Here is a 20,494-nt window from a genome sequence, read left to right on the forward strand (position 1 = left end):
TGGTTTAAGCTTGATGTCTCTATGCATGTTAAGGTTGAAAAGAGTAATCTGATAAAGCAACATGTAAAGTGGGTGAAAGAATGACAACACAAAGTGAAAGCATTGATGGAGGGAATGCTCAAACAAATGCAAGGCATGCTTGAAAGAAATTCAAAGGTAAATTAACAAAGAAAGAGAAGAGAACGAAAGAATCTCAAAATGGATGGATCAAAAAGCATTGGAAGTAGACCCCCTATATTATTTTACCAAGATGGGTTCATTCAAAAGGGGCAATAATATCCCTTGCGCGGACCTTCATACTATCACACAATTAGAATAGAATTATGAAAACCAAGCTAAAGAGGCCTTTAGTTCATAGACGTAGGCCTAGTAGCATATTTGCTTCATGCTTCCCTAGTGAAGCAATTTTTAATCCCATACTTTTGTTATATTGTTTATCACTTTAATAATACAATTTGTAGTTTCTTTGTTTTTGAAAAGCCCTCGATAACCATGATCAACCCTCTGGAAATGGAGGGGGCTATTGACGTTGTAGCAGTACTAAGATTTGGGGTTTCTTAACGAACCGTTGATCATGAACCAACAAACCAATCAACGGGATGTTTCTGAGATGTTGCCAATTGTGTCCTCTTACAAACTAGACACGAAATTAGGGATGGGCTGCATCTCTCACATTAGAGTTGGATCACGCTAGGGCTAACAAGGGGAGGGGAACCCTACTCCCCCTATTGGCCACAAGTGGCACCTTGGGCTTGCAAGGTTTGTGGGATTTGTGCCTCCCCCATCAACCCACAAACCCTCATGAAAAATCATGGGCTAACAAAGTGCTTGCAACATTTAAAAATGATATTTTGACATTTTTGCTTGTGTAGAAGGTTTTCCTATTATTATTCTCTCATGATGCCCCATTTGGTCACTTCCTTGTCTTTCATTTCCTCACTCCACAGCGCAACAACGATATTAGTAGGCGACGGAAAGCTCGCACTTATCCCTGGAGCCCCTGGCACGACCCAGCCCTTACGCTATGACCCTCGATGCGTAACAACATGACGAAGCCCACATTTCGCCGTGTCCCAAGTTCCAACTTGCGCTTGTGTGAGTCAGCCGTAAAGTACAAGATGAGAGAGTGATGGAGATGAGAGAGTGATGGAGTGTCTTGCATCGCTCGAGATGACGCAAAGATATAATTATTCTGAACTCTTCGGAGACAATAACCCAATTGGATGCGCACGTTCATGAGACACCACAAGGAAAGAACGACTGTAGTAGAAGAAGAAGAAGCAGCAGCAAGCAGGGGAACAATTGGAAACAAGCTTGGAGGCCAAGCCACAGAGAGAGAGAGAGAGAGAGAGTGTGTGACTTCGTCCCCACATTCCTTTTCGATCGTGGGTTCTTCTTATACGCACCGGTAAGACGCATTCCCTTGCTGACTTCACCTCACATTCGAACTCCTCCATCATTTTGAGTAATTCCGTGCTCTTGTATTCCCCTTTACTTAATTGGCAGCTACGGCCATGGCATCCCATCCATCAGATCGGCACAGGGCATTCTATCTTTCCTTCAGAGAGCATCATTCTGCAGCACAGCGTCATCAGCACACAGCAAAATGCAGATCCCTCACTTGCCAGGTGAAGTTTTGGGATTGAAATTTCCTGCATCTTCAAACACTGATGGTTTTCCATGGTTTCCCTTGTAATTGGATCAAGATATCGGTGGGTCCAATCAACATTTTCTCATGGGTTCAATGTTTTCTCAGATATGCAACGTATAACTGCATTTAATCTCGGCCAGAGTCTTCCATTATGAAATCTCCATTAGATGAGCAAAACTTCTTCAGTTAGCTTCATGAGAGCCATCGCCTGTGTATAGATGTCTGGAGGCATGCTTATGATTTCAGATTGCAAAAATGGCTGAAAGCAGACAGATTTGCATCTGCTCCAAGAAGGGTTAGTCAGCCCTATTCAAGGTTGGTGCCGTCATGATAAATATTTGGATGTGAACTCTTATGTTTACATTAATATGCCTCACCATCAATGACAAGGTGCTGCTTTACATTGCCGTGACACACTCTTGGACTTCAGTGCATTGCATACCTTTATTTCATAGAAGGGCACAAGTGTACTTGTACCAAGGAGTGTTGTCTGTTTTGTCAGCAGCACATTACACATTGTATATGTGAGCTGTAAAGACTTCTGATGTCGAAGTTATTTTGGTTCCATGGATGGCATCACTGTTATTAATCAGGTGGAGGTGTGGTGCAGGCAATCAACGGCATTTGCTCCAAGTTCAGTTTCATGGAAGCTGAAGAGGGGCTTACAGCAATGGGCCCATCTGCTGGTAAGAGCCCCTGTGGCAATGGGCAGAACAGAGTGCAGTGTCCTTCTGCATCCTCGACAGTGCTCATCATAGTGTTGGTGATGAGCGCTATGATTATTGCGGTCTTGATTGCAATTATCCTCCTATGTCGGTCACATTATACATACAGACAGACGGTGGAGCACCGACAGCAGCAGATGCTGAGAGAAGAACAAAGCAACAGGGCAGCAGTGGTCCCAGTAATTGAAGTGCCTGGCAGCGCTGACAACATGGTCTTGGTGCTGCTTCCAGGTGAAAAGGAGCCGGTTGCATGTGCACACATTTCCCCCCTGCATTCGTAGTCTGATGAGGAACCAATCTCAAGTGGGAAACATGTCAGTTCACCTGATACCAGTCAGGAGCATAGTGGTGATGTGACATGTGAAAGCATCTACGAGTGTTAGTTGCTGTTCCCAGGCTGCTGCAATCTGGGTAAACGGTGCAATTTGTTGATCCTTCAACAGCTCACCTGCACTGGATGAGAGGCCATGGACATGTTTTATATGTGTACTGCCATGTTAGCCTTTTCTGTTTACAGCGCAACTAAGCATAGATAGCTAGCTAATTGAAACAGCTACTAAGTAGAGAGAATGTCTTTGGCTTTCCTGCAAACCCATTGGCACAAGTTGCTTTTATCCTAAATTTCATTGGCACGAGCTTGTGTATATTGATGATCCATTGCACACCTTATTAACTGAGGTAGAATTGCTATTTGTTGTGTATATATGAACACTCATGCTATCCTTGTTATCACCATCTATTGCATATATATGAACACTTGTGCTTCTAGATTAGGCCTAATAGATGAACGATCGAACCTCAACCATGACCTTTCTTCTTGGAAGGCTTTCTTCATTTGGCAACTTTGATGCTGAAGCCAGCTGGGTATAGGAGATGTCATTGCATGAAACAGCTTTAGGGTGCTCAGACCAGTTTCCCAAAAGCATACTTTGTGCATGGCCATCCTTTAGTTCTGATGGTTCTGCATTCTCATAAACAAAACTGCCTGACTTAAGGAATCCACAATGTAAATGAGTGCCGGTGCTTTTGCTGTCAGCTCTTGCCGGATCGTTTGAAACTTTCTAAGCATGCTAAGCTTCCCAGTGATGGAGCCCAGCATCAAGTTCTTTGATGGTGATTCAGCAGCTTTAACAGATATTTCATCTTCCAAGTCCCTTCGTCATGCTTGCAGCATCGACAATTTTGAGCTTCTATTGATGTTGAGGTCGACGTGACTTGCTTCTCTGTACACTGGATCTCAAGTAATCAAGAATACTGCTCACTTCATTCTGCGAGGGTCCAACCAATTTTGTTCATTGCAGACCCCTAAGCTTCTTAGATGCCTCACACGATGATTCATTCTCCTTTTCGGACATAAAAAGATCTTAAATTTAGCTATATATATATATATATATATATATATGTATATATGTATGTATGTATGTATGTATGTATGTATGTATCACAGCCACAAAATGCCAGCACTGGAAATTTTAGCTAGCTCACTATCTTTGATTTTACCCATTTTACAAGATTCTTCCCAATACTATGAGACTTTGTACAGAATTTGTGACCAAGAAATCTGCAATCTGGACCCCATGAAGACTAGGTTGGTTCTTGCTTCCCAAAATGCCTTAGAGGGCACAGATTCTGACTGCATGGAATGCCAGCATTTCCTCCTTGCTTGAGCCATCAATACATCCAAAGATATATGCAAGGATTTTCCTGTGCTCATCCCCTTCGATCCTAAAGTGGCTTAACACTTGAATCCAAACATCCCTGGCTATTCAGCCATTCCAAAAAAGATGCATAAGGGTCTCTTCATTCCGACAATGAGCATTGACCATCAGCAACACCCCTTTTCTTCAATTTCTAGCCTGTCAAAATGGCTCCAACTAGTACTCTCCAGCGAAAGACTTTGTCCTGAAGTGGAAACTTCAACTCCCAGTTTCTTTCTAGGCAGTTAGAATGTAGATCATCTGAGCAATCAATGCCTCAAGCCTTCTTCCTGTAAGGGGAGACTTGAAAATCTTTGAGCAGATGTTTAATGAATTTGGTGTGTAGCCTTGTAATCAAATTCTCCCTGCCAATTACCAGGCTGGGGCCTTCCAACGAAGAGATAAGACATCCAGGGATGGAGGCTTGATAACTTATCAGCAACAGTAGCCACCCAATTCTAAGACAAAGAGAGATTGAATTCCTGTTTGATGTCATCCAAGGGCTTCCAACGGCCATACTCAATCCACTCCAGTACAGCTAAGACCCAGTCTTGATAAAGAAACGCCCCTCCTACCAAGCTGCTTTGCTAGTGGAGGATCAGAAGCCCAAAGCCAAAACACATTGGTGCTCAGATGCAAACACTTATCCATCCTAATCCTTCCCAATTTGCTTAGGATTATCTTCCAAGACTGATTTCAGCAAATACTCCAGAAGCCTTAGCAAATTTGATGGCTTGAGAGAGTAATATTTCCTTGCTTGATAGGTTCCACCTCGGCACAAGTGCTGATTGTTCCTCTCTAAGTATTTCTGACAACAAGTGAGACCAAGGTACCTCTAGCAACAAGCAGTTATTCAGACTTATTCAGCAACTTTGCTCTTAATGCATGCCCAGTCAAGTTCGGTATTAACAGTTGGAGACCTCCTTTATCTCTAGGATGCTTGAGAATCTGCATTAGTAGAGGAGCTATGTATCTGTTGGAACCTCGTTTCCCCAAAAGATAATTGCCTGATTGAGAGTTCTTGTAACGTGTCCACTTGCATCTTCAGGACACGTCTTAGCAGTCCATTGGAAAGGATGTCTAGAAAGCTCCGCCCGGCGCTCCCATGGAATGCTATGGGGTTTGTGATCTAGGGCTTTCTGCGTCTGCCACGTAGCGAAAGTATTCCGGCCGTTCCCACTTAGGATCGACCTGAATTAGGGTTTTCCTTATTGGTCATTTCCTAACGGCAACTAACGTCGGACCCAAGCGAACTACTTTACGCAGAAACGCCAGGTCCAAAGCGGATTCACGTTGCACTTGGTTTAAGGAGAATGGGAAACGAGAATGATGCAAGGCTCAACCTCTCTGCCATAAGGCATAGTCCCATTCCGTTCCCCTAAAATAGCGTAAATCGGAATCAATCATAACTCTAGGTCAACGCTTTTGTTGTTCGTGTTCTTTGACGATCTTCCTGTTATCCATCGTGATTTGAGAAAAAGTTCTCGGCCAACCGGGACCACCCATCTGTAGAACAGACCTATGGCCCATCCTCTGCACTTTTCTCGGGTTGTTTTAGTTATTTAATTACCTAACACATTTGTTGGACATGTAACAATCAGCTTCTTTAATTAACCCGTTAGGCACTGGTTCTTTCACGTAATCATATCACTTGACATAGAAAAATAATATCAGACAAGTTCCTTATTAAAATTTTTCATATTTATCTTTGAAATACAAAAAGTCCAGCTCGTAGGCTTATCCACAATTCGCCCAAAGGGTATCCAGCAATCCACAGGGATCACTAATCCAAGTTTCCACCTGTAGACTAGTATGCATGCCTGGAGATCCAATCCTGAGTCATGTTAACCTCTTGTGCAGGGCCCGGAAGGCGAGGGATTTACGGCCAGAGCCCCCTCTGGCACCCAAGCGTCCTTCTGCTCCAAGTAGCGCTCAACGGAGAGACCTCTCGCGGCGGGTTCGGTCCACTTACCTGGCGCGGTTAACAACCCCCTTAGTTAAGGTTAGGTAGGCAGTCGGGGGTAACTGAAGCTGTCTCTTCCTTCAGGCCTTCAACCTGAAGTATAGATATTCATTTATCTTTTAATTTATTGATCAAACAAAGCCAAACAGTGCTCTAAAATCTGTAGCAAGCACAAACATTTCCATTGATCGTTTTTGTTGGCAAACTGCTAAGGAATAAATCCTTCTTTTCGAATGCGTCCAGCACTCGATCTGGGATGACTTGCAACTTGGCAAGATCCCCTATATCCTGGGTTAGGGCGTACCCTATTAATCCGACTTAGTCAACCCCTTAAGTTCATAGGTTATTTCAATTTATTGGCTGGTCTTTAGCTTCCAATCAATCTTCTTTACTCAAGAAATATACTAAATTAGGATGATTATTCATCCTCTTGCAAGATAACTTGCGTAAGGACTTGCCAACCTCGTTGCGAGAATTTGGCCATTCCCTTGTGATCCAATCACAAGATCATATGACTCTACACTTGCTACGCAAGTGTCGCATCAAACTACGAGACTTATTCTACTCATTGAATGGAGTCACGAAACAATCTGTTCCTGATTACGTTAGGCTGACGTCGTCAGTCCTAGAGTTTCAAGTTCCATCTCGTAAGATTCTTAGGGACAAACCCTAGTTCACTTTCTAATTACATTTCACTATCCCTACATTCAGTGAATGTGGGCAAGTATTTAAGGTATAGGAGTTTCAGTTTTAGCAATACGTACGATTAGGTTACGTATTAATTTTCTAGTGAATTTCTTGGAATTTAACTCATTCTAAAAGAGTACTCCGCAGTTTAGGTGTTTTAGGTTTATGCCAATTTATTTAACTCTAGAGGATAATTACGTAATCATTTCCACATGACTCGTTGTCTATGCGTAAATTGATTTTTCAACCCTAACTTATCGATTTGAGGTCAGGTTATTCCAACTAATCTTCCTAAAATTTTGCGAACAAAATTCATGCTAAACAAGCAACCTTTTACTTGATAATTTATGTAGTTGACAAACGATAATTTCCTAGAGTTATGCATCGTAAGAATCATTTCATGCCTTGCACTTTCCATGATGATTCATTGCGAAGAGGATATGGGTTAATAGTGCGATATGCAGTTTATACTTCTAGGCTTAAACGAAGTATACTATTTTAATGGATATTAATCTAATTTTTAATTCATTTCAAAGCATAAAGCTAATTACTAGAAATGCATTTATGCTCCCTTTATTTTTCTTGTTCTATTGAAACTATTAATGACTAAATTCCTCCGTCGTGAGCTAATTTTTCTAAAGCCTTTAAGACGAAGAATGCATCCTATTTCCAACAATTATCCTTTGCATGATTGAATTATAACAATACCAAATAAAAATTAGGAATGAAAACCTGGACCTGGGTTGAGATGTCCACATGGACACCAGGAGACGACCCTCCCGCGACTACACCTTGGACTTTCTTGGGAGGCATCGCAACTGTAGTCTTTCCATCGTGGAAGCAGCTTTACAACTCCGTTTTGAAATTCCACCGTAGCTCCCTTTTGCAATACCTTGCACCGTCCGTTGAAAGTAGTTTTAGAAGGCTTCCTCCTTGAAGTAGGGAATTCGGAAGGGGATGATTCAAAATCTTTCACGACTAAGACCCATTGAAGCCATGGGAGGGGCTTAATGGCCTTGTAAAGACTCGCACAAATGGGGAATAAAAAGGTGTGGAATCCCTTATGAGAGCTTTTGAATGGGAAAGGGAGGTGTCAAAAGACTCTCAACACTCTCTTTTCTTTTACGTGTGGGGGAAAAAGAAAGCTCCAAGGGGTATTTTACATGGGGAAAGAAAAGGGCTAAGGGGGCCCTTAGGGGGGACTTGAGATACGGGGGGGGGGGGGGGGGGGGCGGAAATAAGGCCCTTTAAGGGAAAAACTTTTGGAGGGAAAAAGGGCTTAAGACCTCTTAAAGGCCCCTCCAAGGAGAATTTGGGGGGAAAAAAAAAGCTTATAGAGGCCTAAAGAGAGGTTTCCAGAGGGGGGGGGGGGGGAGAAAAAGGGTAGTCTAAAAGGTTATAGGAAGGAGGCTTAAGGAAGATTTAAATCACGCAAGGGGGTAAAATAAGACCTTTATGGTCAGTTTCCTTTTGGGGGGAAAGGGGGCTTATAGAGCTCCCTCCCTTAGAAGCTTTAGAAGCTTTTGAAGACACGTGGGGCAGGGGGGGAAAACACAACGCCGATTCGGCGGCGTTTGACGGCTGGGGCGCGGACTGTGAATGCAGAGGGCGACTGGCGTAGATCAGGCAGCTCCTTCCTTGGCACAGGCGGCGATTTGCAGGGTCTCCCCTCAACTCCTCCTCTCCCTCAGACAGTGGTAGCAGCGCCTTAACCTCTCCCGTCCTCACGACATCTCCGGCTCCATCTTCTCCATCTCCCCAAGCTACCCTAGCAGGCTAGCCTCCCATGGTTTATATAAGGGGAGGGGATAGGATCCTCCCCTGCCTGCATGTCAGCGGACATGCCACAACGCCCTGGCAAGCTCCAGCAAGGAGCTTACCTACTTACTAATACCCTCTTCGTCCAGCTCATCAGTCGGCTGGAGGAGAGGGAAAATTAAAAAAAAATTGATTTTATAAAAAAAAAAACCCCATGCCCTATTCACGCGTGAAAGGAGGAAAAATAGAATTAGATCGTTACATTCTCTCCCCGTTAGAGGAATCGAGATGTCCTCATCTCGAGATAAACTGGGGATATTGATGGTTGAGAGTGCCTTCATCTACCCAAGTGGCATCCTCTTCGGGATAATCTTTCCACTGGACGAGGCATTCTCTCAAGGTTCTGGATCTTAATTGTCTCTCCCTAACATCTAAGATCCTGTCAGGCCTTAGTTCAAGGACTTCTTGACTAGGCATTGCAACTTGTTGGTCATCAAGTACATGGTTAGGATTAGGTACATACTTCTTCAATAGGTTGATATGGAATACATTGTGAACCTTTAGGTTCTTAGGGAGTTGCAATCTATAAGCATTAGGTCCTAGGCATTTGAGGACCTTGTACAGTCCACAATACCTTGGACTTAGCTTCTTGCAATCACCTAAGGATAGGGAACTCTTCTTAGAGCGTAGGCAAATGAAGACCATGTCTCCTTTTTCGAAGACTCTATCTTGACGCTTCAAATCCGCGTAGGCCTTCTGTCTATCCTTGGCAGCTTGGATGCCTTGTCTTATTGTCTTTATTTGGTCATCCAACTCTTCCAACATCTGCCTTGAAGCTTCAACTCTCAAGGTTGGATTCGAGAAGTTTAGGGGACTTCGGCAGTCATGACCATATAATGCTTGGAAAGGGGTCATCTGAATGCTTTGTTGGTAAGAAGCATTGTAGGCAAATTCAACTAAAGGCAACTATTGAATCCACCTCTTCGGCTTACGACAGCAGTATGCCCTAAGCATATCCTCGATGACTTGATTCACTCGCTCTATTTGGCCATCCGTTTGGGGATGGTACGCGGTGCTAAAGCAGAGTTGAGTCCTAATGGCTTCAAAGATAGCTCTCCAGAAGTGTGATGTGAAGAGAGAATCACGATCACTAATGATTCTTCTGGGTAACCCATGTATCTTGAATATCTCCTTGATAAACAATCTTGCAATGTCTGAGGCTTTATAGTTTGTCTTTACTGGAATAAGGTGTGCAACCTTAGTAAGCATGTCAACCACAACCATGATGAAGTTGTATCCTCCCTGGACTTGGGGTAGGCCTACAACAAAATCCATACTGATGAATTCCCATTTCATTTGGGGAATGTCAAGCGGTTGCAGCTTTCTTGGCATCTTAACATGTTCGGCTTTGATACGTTGGCAAGACAAACACTCGGTGACATATTTGATAATGTCACCTTTAAGCCTCTCCCAATGGTAGCTCTTCCTAACTGCATTAAGAGTCTTGGCATAGCCAGGATGTCCTGAGAAAGGGGAATCATGAGCTTCCCACAATATCTTCTGCTTAAGTGACTGGCTTGCTGGTATACATAGCCTTGTTCTATAGTAGACAAGTCCACTATTGATAGAAAATTCATGATACTTAGCATGCAGCTTTTGATCCTGATCTTTGATAGAGATTTCCCTTAGCATCTTTTGATAGGCTGGATCATGGCATGCTTCCTCTCTAGCTATCTCAAGTATTGGATTGTTTGGCATAGATACTTTTGTAGCTAGAGATCTAGCTGTTGATGGATTCTGCAAGATTAGAGAATTAAGGAATGCCTTGCGACTGAGTGCATCGGCAACTACATTCTCTTTTCTTGGTCGGTACTTGATTTCAAAGTTATACTCCTCCAGTACTTCTATCCACCGATGTTGCCTCATGTTGAGCTCGTTCTGGGTAAAGATCCACTTGAGACTCTTATGGTCAGTTACTAGTGTAAACTTGTTACCCAATAGGTAGTGTCTCCAAAGCTTTAGAGCATGGATGACAGCTAGCAATTCCAGATCATGGGTAGCATAATTCCTCTCATGACTCTTCAATTTCCTTGAAGAGTATGCTACAGGATGACCTTCCTGCATGAGCACACATCCCAAGGCAAGTATGCTAGCATCAGTTACTACCTCGAACTCCTTATTGAGGTCTGGAAGTTTTAGAATAGGTGATGATACCAAACTTTGCTTCAATCTGTCGAAGCTATTTTGTTCGGGAGTTGACCATGCAATGGAAGTTTGCTTCTTCAGTAAGTCCGTCAGAGGTGCTGCAATCAAAGCATAGTTTTTTATGAAGACCCTATACCATCCTGTCAATCCAAGAAAGCTGCGTATTTCTTTGACAGATGTTGGTATGGGCCATTCTAGCACATCTTTGACCTTGGCTGGGTCCACTGAGATTCCATCTGCTGATACTATGAATCCCAAATATTCAATCTGACATTTGAAGAATGTACACTTCTTCATCTTAGCATACAACTTATGTGACCTCATTGTCTCAAGGACAATCCGAAGTTGGGGTTCATGATCTTCTTCTTGTTTAGAATAGACTAAAGTGTCGTCGAAGAAGACAAGCACGAAATCATCAAGATATGGCCTAAAGATATCCCGTATTAACTTGTCGAAGGTGGCAGGTGCATTCCTAAGTCCGAATGACATAACTAGGAACTCAAAGTGCCCATATCTTGTATTGAAGGCCGTCTTGGGGATAGCTTCTTCCTTGATTCTTATCTGATAGTAACCTGACCTGAGATCAATCTTGGAGAAGATCTTTGCACCTTGAAGACGGTCAAGAAGCTCATCTATTCTAGGAATAGGGTACTTGTTCTTGACCGTTGATTGATTCAATCCTCGGTAATCAATACATAGTCGAAGTGTTTCATCTTTCTTTTTCTGGAACAGTACTGGAGCTCCCCATGGTGAACTGCTAGGCCGGATGTAGCCCTGATCTAGCAGTTGCTTGAGTTGTTCCTTCAGCTCAATTGCTTCTGGTATGGACATTCTGTAAGGTCTCTTTGCAATTGGCGCAGCTCCTGGTACTAACCTAATCTCATGATCCACTTCTCTTTGAGGCGGGAGTTCTGTCAACTCTTCAGGAAATACGTCCACATATTCCTTTAGCCAAGAAGGTCCTTCATTAGACTTTTGCTTCTGATCTAACTTGTTGAGCTTAATTAAATAGACAGGTAATCCTTTCCTGACTCCTTTCATGATCCGAGATGCTTTGGCCAATTGGATTTTTGGCACTCCAACCTCACCTTGAGTTGTGACTAATTCCCTTTCAGAGTTTCGAAAGGAAACTTGACCCTTTCCACAGTGAATGTAGGCGTCATTAGGCTTAAGCCAATCCATTCCGAGTAGACACTCATGGATACCTAAATTCATGACTCTGAATTTGACTGAAGTCTTCTTTCCTCCCAGAAAGAATTCCACCTTAGCAGTTTGCCTGGTACAAGTAACCTCACAACCATTTGCCAATTCCACAAGCAAGGTAGGTGCTTCTACTGTGGCTATTCCTAATCTTTTTGCACAAGCTGGTGAGATAAAGGAATGTGTACTGCCACAATCAATCAAGGTCTTGAAACTTTTACCTTGATAGTCCGACGGTGTCTGAATCACCGAGAACTAGCGATTCAGGCCTTTCTTGTGTAGAGCGGCATGGACTGTCGCCCTTTCAAACTCTGCTTCCATGGTCGGATCTTCTTCTTCTTCTTCTTTGCACAATTGCCTATTGGCAACGCAGGCGGTTCTTCCTCTGCCTCGGGTAGCGGCTCCTTGACCACGGCTCGTTCCTTGGAAAGGTGCTTGGCGATGTCCTCCACCAAGCTTGGGACATTACCTCTTGAAATGACCGGGCTCATTGCAGTGGAAACAATGGAGGTTTCGGCCCTTACTTTGAGTAGGAACAAAGTTGTTGACGTTATTAGTCCTTGCTTTTTTTCTTTGTCCTTGATTATGACCTTGAACTCTCTTCATCTGAGGTCTGAATGCTCCTCTGTTCGGGTCATTATAAGACCAAGTTTTGTTACTCCTTGGTCTAGACTGCACCTCCTGAATTATAGGCACCGCTTGAATGAGTGCGTCCTGAAGATCTGATGGATGCATAGATTCGAGACGGGTGTTTACTGGTGGATTTAAACCAGCACAAAATTTGGACACCTGCTATTTCATGTCCATCTGTAGTGCATACTTAAGAAGTGAGACGAATTTAGAGTAGTATGCGTCAAGAGTGAGCCCCAGCTGTTTTAGCTCGTAGAACTCATTCATTTTCTGCGTGCGATATGCAGGTGGTAAGTATCTTCCCTGCACGGCTTTCTTCAGCTTTTCCCAGGTAACGGATCCCTCTGCGATCACTTAATCCCTGCACCATTGCTTCCACCAAAGCCTGGCTTCGTCGGTGAGCTTTAGCTTGGCGAGCATAGCCTGATTGGCGGATGCAGTACCGGCTGCTTTGAAGTAATCCTCCATGGATTCAATCCAAATTTCAGCATCTGCTTGGACGGACCTGCCTCTCCCGTCAAACTTGGGTGGCTTAATTTTCTTGAGAAGAAACTTTTTCTCCTGGATTACCGCAGTACTTCATATAGAAGGCGAACTAGGAACCTGTACTGGCATTGTGCATGGATAAAGGTTTCTTAACGTTATTATATGATAATCGTTATTGATTTATATTACATCTTCAATTCTGCTATCACGCAAGCAATGTAGCTACTTAACTTTTTATCAATTCTCATGCACAATCAGACATTGAAAAAAAAGAAGTTTTATTTGTATTTATATGGGCATAGCCCTTTCGGAATACAACATTTCTTGCGATGATAATCCAACTGTTACATTTAGTTTGGGGAGACCAACGTTGTATTACATTTATCTACAGGAATTGTATAATAGTATGGTTTCGAGTCATGGATCTTCAGGAATTGGTAAGTCATTGGAAGTTCAGGGTATCCTTTCCTTTGGAACCCATTCTTATCATGGCGCCCCAACACTTTAATCCTGTCGGCGGGGATTACACGGGTTACTTCCTCATATACATATGAGTTCATCTCAACCCTCCGACCTCGAATCTGTAAAGTTGAGTTTACTTGAGCTTCCACAAAAATGAACAGCTTCACGACTTTCAGGTCTTCAAACCACTTGATCCTGTTCAGGTTGGTTTGTAGATAAGCAAACCGGTGGGCGGCTATATAGTAGATTCCTGAGGCACCCGTCCATCTTCGTTCCATGTACAAAGGTGATGTATTATAGATTTTCTCCAAGATGTTCATCATCCCAACCCTTTGTTGATAATGTGGAGAATGCATTGCAGTCATAAACATGACTCGAAATACTAAGAACTTGTTCCACGCTTCGTAATTCTGCAAGATAGCAATGAAAGTAAGGAAATGTTTGGACAATAATATTTACTTTACTTCATCTTATTAAGATTTCATAAAAACAATTCCATTGTTGGTCGGCTCTGATACCAACTGTAACGTGTCCACTTGCATCTTCAGGACACGTCTTAGTAGTCCATCGGAAAGGATGTCTAGAAAGCTCCGCCCGGCACTCCCATGGAATGCTATGGGTTTGCGATCTAGGGCTTTCCGAGTCTGCCACATAGTGGAAGTATTCCGACCGTTCCCACTTAGGATCGACCTGAATTAGGATTTTCCTTATTGGTCATTTCCTAACGGCAACTAGCATCGGACCCAAGTGAACTACTTTACGCAGAAACGCCAGGTCCGAAGTGGATTCACGCTGCACTTGGTTTAAGGAGAATGGGAAACGAGAATGATGCAAGGCTCAACCTCTCTGCCATAAGGCATAGTCCCATTCCGTTCCCTTAAAACAGTGTAAATCGGGTAAGACATAACTCTAGGTCAACGCTTTTGTTGTTCCTGTTCTTTGACGATCTTGCTGCTGTCCATCGTGATTTGAGAAAAAGTTCCCGGCCAACCGGGACCACCCATCGGTACGACGAACCTATGGCCCATCCTCCGCACTTTCCTCGGGTTGTTTTAGTTATTTAATTACCTAACACATTAGTTGGACATGTAACAATCGGCTTCTTTAATTAACCCGTTAGGCACTGGTTCTTTCACGTAATCGTATCACTTGACATAGAAAAACAATATCAGACAAGTTCCTTATTAATAGGTTATCATATTTATCTTTGAAATACAAAAAGTCCAGCCTGTAGGCTTATCTACAATCCACCCAAAGGCTATCCAGCAATCCACAAGGATCATTAATCCAAGTTTCCGCCCATAGACTAGTATACGGGCCTCGAGATCCAATCCCGAGTCACGTTAGCCTCTTACTTATCCAAATTCTGTGTGGTGAATGGCTCCCAAAAGGACAGTAGCGAGAAGTGTAAGTGCCAAAGCTACCAATGGTACCGGTAATGCGGGAAAGGCGAGCGGAGCGACCAATGCAACAAATGCCCCTACGATCACGAATCAAACCCAGGTCCTTTTGATATCCTAAGCTTTATAATTAATTTTGGTTAAGCATATTCTGTATTATTTCAAGAAGAAGAAATAAAGGGGTAGTTACATGCATGGAACAAGAACAAGCCTTAGGATTTTTATTTAATCCAAGTGATAGGTTGCATGCATGAAATGGTAGAGCATGGAGTTAGCATAAGTTTATATGCATAGAATGATAACTTTTCCACACATAGAATGATATTCATAACCAGCAAGTCTATCTTGTTGTCCATGACCTCCTTGTGCTTCTATTTGCTATCCATCATCATTTGGCTAAAAAAAAACCGGCTGATCATCAATTTCAGCCTATGGTACAACACCATGAAGCTCATTTGCTAAAGTAATAGGTAGCTGCAAATTTTGAAATTTGACCTTTTTCATATCTTCATTAGAGGCTAAAGTACCTTTCAGCAAATTTTCCTCATTAAACACAACATTATGGCTGCGAATAATTTTCTTGGACTAAGGTAACCACACTCTATAGCCAAATTGTGAGAAAACCCAAGTTGTAGGCTAGACGATCGAATCTTTGGAAAATCGTTAAAAGTGAGAAAATTTTATATCTGGGAACATTTGAAATATATAAGAGCAGAGTGTGTTCGTATGTGCTTTATGTTAGAGTAGCGCATCTTGGGGCCAATCCTTGAGGTGTAGGAGAGGTGTAGTGGAGCCAGACATTCATCTAGAGGGGTGCCTCCTTATATTTGTATTACATTGGTGTACTACACCAAGATGTGTGGGAGTGTAGAGTGTTATTATGAGTATCTACATGCTCGAGTGTCAATACCCATATCACCCATTTTGTTTTGTAACTACTTGTGAGACTTCTCCCCAACATCACTCTCATTGGTTGTGGGGAGCCTTTAAAAGATGTTGTGGCACTATTGGCACCCAAAGAGGCACATGTGGATGACTATGCTCATACACATAAGGGATATTTCTATGACTTACAATATGAAGCTCATTTTCTCAATTCATTCTTTAAACATTTCTTCTTCCTTTTCCACTTAGAAGTAGATAAAGATCCAATGAAATGCACCTTTAGATCCACTAACGGCAAATTGTCAATCCAAAAATCCAACTCTTCACATCAACTATTTGGGAGCGACAAAAGATGAAGAACATGAAGAAATTGCAGATTTCATGGAAGACGATGACGATAACGGTACTACTTCAGATACTTTACCAGGTATGCCAAATCCCCATTCTTTATTAATGATGAAATGTCTTGTGCATGATAGAGAAAAGACTGTTTTACATGATGATGGGAGCACACACGATTTTATTTCTGTAAAATTGGTCAAAGAATTGAATTTACATACTGTTTCCACTCATTATCGCATCAAGGCTGCATTCTTAGGCATTAGATACAATGGAACACAAGAAGTGTACGACTTAGAAATTAAAATTGGTAATTATGTTGAATGTAGAAATTTCTTAGTTGTGCCTTTGCAATCTAGTGACATTATTTTAGGAATGCCTTGGCATAATCAGTATAATCCTGATATAGATTATTCCATGCATTCAATGAAGATTCAATCTAATGGGAAACAAATCACATTGCATGGTATGAATACTTTCAATAAATTTCCATTGCTTAGTCATACACAGGCTAAATGTGCATTACAATGTCGAAGGGTTTTCGAAAGCAAAGTCGCGTCTACAGAAGACCTTGACAAATTTCAAGATAGAAGATCAATCTAGCGAGATCAGATTCAATTTGAAAGCTCAATTTCAGATAATATGAGACATACAGTCAGCTACATCTGATTGGGAGCATCTCCAATAAACGTCTTGACAAAAATGTCTATTACTTCAGGTTCAGTTGAAGGCTTATATAATATGTCAACCTGCTGGTCATTTACATATGTTTTGTTTCTATATGCCTACTCCACTAAGATCTTTATGATATTCTCCTTTTATCTAAATCTATTAAACAGAAAATCTACCACATGATGCCTCTAAAAAAGGATACTCTATAGCAAGAAATATTGGTGATAATAGACGGATCAATGGATCATCCTATGTTAGATCCTTTCTATTCATAGCCCTACACAGTTCAGAAGCACGAGGCCTCAAAATAAATTCTCCCCAACTTGTCTAGCATCTCCAATCATTTCCACCCTGAATTGAGAAAGAAATAGTGCCTCAATAACACTCACATTAATCTCCCCATTTGATCCTGGTGAACCAAAAGCTACAGCTGGTTCTATTGGACTTCTTGTTTAACTGTTTTCTTTTCTGAACATTGTAGAATCAGAAACAGAATCACCTGTGATTCATAAACTCAAGGTCATCTTCAACACATGATCCCTATTTATCTCTCTAGATTTTTGGGACACATATACTCACTGTCTCTACCATGAACATGATCAACTTCCTCTCTGGAATACATATTGTTAGATGGGAATTGCAACCTGAAAAATCTGTCGAGTGCACATAGAAATTTGGCATCCTTTCTCTTTATAGTGATGCAGGAAGTCTCCAACCACAGGCACTTCAACAGTGGATCAACGACGGCTGCAACCTTAAATACCGTCTCAGAAGTTTCGTTGTTCAAGACCTTGCAGATGAAGGCACTTCCACTTTGCATTGCTTGCAACACCATCCTCGAAAATCTCATTAGAGTGTTCAGTGAGCAATGAAACTGTAGATCTTTGTCTTTCAGGAATAGAAGAGTTGCCCTTAGTCGGAGTTGTGCTGCCAATATCATCATGTTCTATTTCACCTCAGACAAACTTTGCCCCATTACATCCATCCTGTCGACTGACAGTCTCAATGCTTTTTGATCCATGTGTCCCTTTTACAAGATTAGGATTCAAAAACCTTTTTCCATCGATGCAAGCCTTGAACATTCGTTCAATCTGGAAAGTACTCAGCTCCCTCTCAGTTTTGCTGTTGTTGCCCATTCGAGCTTCCTTCCACAGTAATCCCCAAAAGCATCAGCTTCAGCTCCCTTTGATTATCCTATATCGACTATAAGCTGAGCTTTACTCTCTTCATCATGTCTTCACGAACATAGTCATAGTGCATAATTTGTTTTATCTTCTCGACGTTGTCCCAGGATTGTGAAGGAAAGGAGACAAACAGCGACTCGTCGGATGAATTTCCTGCCACCTCTGGTCACGCAGGCATCCCTACGATAGGTTAATGTCTTCAATATCCACAGAAGATGTCGATTACTCCTTATTATACGTTCCTTTTGTGATCTTCAATGTTCGTTCCTCTAAGCTGCAACCACAAGAGGGGTTCCTCCTTTTTGACCAGAAAAGTGGCCTAGTTGTTTTCCACATTGCCAAAATCTTGGCTGCCAAGTTCTCTGGCTGCCAATCACCACCGCCACTCCTCCATGCATAGATGCATGTATGTGAGCACCATAGAGACAAGAGCCATGGAGGGTATTTCTGTTTTGGGATTTCCCTTGGAATCTGATTAGTGCGTACGGGGGTACTGAATATGCTCTGCTCTTGTGCCAATAAAGCCTCCAAGTAAGGTCAAAGGGACTGAGATCCAAAACCAAAGGGCCAGAAGCCTGAAGAAAAGAGAGATGGGAATAGCACCCGTGCTCTTATTAGCCCAGAGAAGAAAGTTTAAAGCCATGAAAATCCCAAAAGCAATCCCAGGAAAAAAATCAAGCCACGCGCCATGCTATTGATCTCCAGCCAGATGTATCTCCTTTCATAGTCCTCCACAACCGCATTGCAACATACCCTGAAGCTATTCCAAGAATCAAATACAGCATAATCATCCCAGAAAGAAGCATTCCTCTTGAAGCAGGAGACAAATTCAAATGTTGCAAAGAGGATCGTTACAACTGCCATGCCAGTAATCTGAACCCCATCCCCGACCATGATACTCAATAGCTCAGCATGTGGTGGAGCCCTGAAAACATCCCCAACCACAAGTTTCCATCCAGAAAGTTCCTCTGTCATCTGGGCTTGCTCTATATAGGTTGAAAGCATTGTACTCCTATGACATGCTGTTTCGAGCAGACATTCCGTCAAACATATCTTCCGCTTTCACAATGCTTCCACACTTGTTGTACATATTCAAAATTGCATTGTAGAGAAACATGTTTGAAAGAAAACTGCACTTTTGTGCATCAGCATCTGATAGGTTTCCATACTTGGCATACATGCCAACTAGAGCATTACAGATAAGTTCCTCTTGCTCCAACCCCCTCTCCACTATACTGCCCATGCAAAACAAAATGCAAACACAACAACTAAGTATGTACAAAGTAACAAATGTCACACACAAAACTTTTTTTTGGTGGATTCCACACCTCGAATGTGCAGCAGTACGACATCCACCCCCTCTGATCCTGCGCATCCTCCGGATGGGCCAACTACCCATGATCATTATCATCAAGATCCACAAACAGATCAATCTCTTCATTGTATATTTCCTGTATATCAGCAAGATTATCTATCATATCATTTGTGTCTTCTACTGGAGTTTCTTCTCGTTGCTCTTCTTTTGCAAATTCCTCCAATGTATAATCCTCATCATCTCTTTTCTTGAAAATCTTGATTCTTTTTCCTGCTATAGGGACTCTAAGCATTGTCCCATCCAATTCTGTCAGCTCATATGTTGCATTGTCAAAGACATGTCTGACTATGTATGGCCTAAACCATCTTTTCACTATCTTCCGAAGAATCTGCAATAACTATCTTCCGAAGAATCTGCTGTGTGTGCAAAATGGGGTATCCAAATCATGTAAAACACACAGGCTCCAATGAATCTCCGTACCTATGAAGTGGTAGAACAATACTCCGTAATCTTGCCTATAGCATCCACCTTCTCAGGTGAAGGTTTCCTAGTAAAGATCACCATAGAGGCAACAATATCTAGATTCACACATCCAATCTCATGGGAGAAAAAAGCAAACCCCCTTCATGTCGCTCAAGCATATCCTAAAAGCACTGCTTCTCTGAGGATAGCAAGAAATCACCATTTCCAATTTTTAATTCAGCAAGAGTCTCTACTGAAAATTGATGGCCTATATGCTCTGGATTCCTCAAAATTGGCTGTTTGGCAGCCCTCTCTATTTGCTGATCACTGTCAAGTGGAAGTAGTACAGCTACTGGCTTCACCTTCTTATCCATAGTCTTGTATTTCGTGTCAACCCTAGCTTCATTATGATCCTCTACATTACTCAAATCTTGCTGTAAATCAGCAATTCTGCACTCTGGTTGGCTGAATATCCTCAGCCCCCTGCTCTATGGACTACATAGGAATAGCCCTAAACTCTGGATGCTGAAATATTTCAGCAGTAAACTCTGCTGGCTGAAGTTTTCAGCCCTCTGTGTCTCTGTAGGCTGATCATAATCAACCGGAAACTTTGTTTGCTGAATTTCTTCAACACTCAACACTTTTTGCTGAGTCACCTCAGCCTCTGACTCTATCTGTGATACAAAATCTGAAATTTCATGAAACATGTCCAGGGGCTGCACTGATACATTACTGTGACAACTCTGCATATCAGTTTTTAGCATATTTTCCAT

General features: G+C 42.3%; 1 long non-coding RNA gene and 1 pseudogene across 1 annotated transcript; one reads left to right on the top strand and one right to left on the bottom strand.

Annotated features, from left to right (window-relative positions):
* Positions 1-985: 985 nt before the first annotated feature.
* On the top strand, positions 986-1,962 carry LOC148024432 (uncharacterized). Its single transcript, XR_015693244.1, has 3 exons — positions 986-1,408; positions 1,507-1,628; positions 1,757-1,962. It is a non-coding gene; the product is annotated as an uncharacterized LOC148024432 (long non-coding RNA).
* Positions 1,963-18,166: 16,204 nt separating this feature from the next.
* On the bottom strand, positions 18,167-18,949 carry LOC148024433 (transmembrane 9 superfamily member 12 pseudogene; annotated as a pseudogene).
* Between the last annotated feature and the right edge of the window lie 1,545 nt (positions 18,950-20,494).

This window comes from Lygodium microphyllum, chromosome 15, assembly GCF_053477565.2.
Source record: "Lygodium microphyllum isolate KBCC chromosome 15, Lygodium_microphyllum_v1.1.10, whole genome shotgun sequence".
NCBI classification, from domain to species: domain Eukaryota; kingdom Viridiplantae; phylum Streptophyta; class Polypodiopsida; order Schizaeales; family Lygodiaceae; genus Lygodium; species Lygodium microphyllum.